General features: G+C 38.3%; 1 protein-coding gene across 1 annotated transcript in view; it reads right to left on the bottom strand.

Annotated features, from left to right (window-relative positions):
- EMH_0054030 (uncharacterized protein) overlaps window positions 1–488 on the bottom strand; it is a gene marked incomplete at both ends in the record, with an annotated part of 4,664 nt that overhangs the window by 3,574 nt on the left and 602 nt on the right. The window lies entirely within an intron of this gene.

Below are 488 nucleotides of genomic sequence, written 5' to 3'. Positions count from 1 at the left end.
CTCCTTTTGTCTCTTTCTTTCTTTATCTGTCTCTTTCTGTCTCCTTTTGTCTCTATCTGTCTCCTTTTGTCTCTGTCTCTGTCTCCTTTTGTTTCTATCTGTCTCCTTTTGTCTCTATCTCTGTCTCTGTCTCCTTTTGTCTAATTTTGTCTCCATGTGTCTCCTTTTGTCTCCATCTGTCTCCTTTTGTTTTTATCTGTCTCCTTTTGTCCCTATATATTTCCTTTTGTCTCCTTTTGTCTCTATCTGTCTCCTTTTCACTCTATGTGTCTCCTTTTGTCTCTATCTGTCTCCTTTTGTCTCTGTCTCTGTCTCCTTTTGTCTCTATCTGTCTCCTTTTGTCTCTATCTGTCTCCTTTATTTGTCTTTATTTGCTTTTGTTTCTGTTATTTTCTCTCTATTTCTTTTTATTTAATTTTTGTGTCTTTGTGTATACACACCCCACTCAAACCGGGTGAGGAGACAGCAGATCTTGCTGCAGCTGTTGC

The sequence above is a fragment of the Eimeria mitis genome, genomic scaffold (assembly GCF_000499745.2).
Source record: "Eimeria mitis Houghton genomic scaffold, Emh_scaff2452, whole genome shotgun sequence".
In the NCBI taxonomy this organism is placed as follows: domain Eukaryota; phylum Apicomplexa; class Conoidasida; order Eucoccidiorida; family Eimeriidae; genus Eimeria; species Eimeria mitis.
This window is presented reverse-complemented; position numbering and strand designations above follow the sequence as displayed.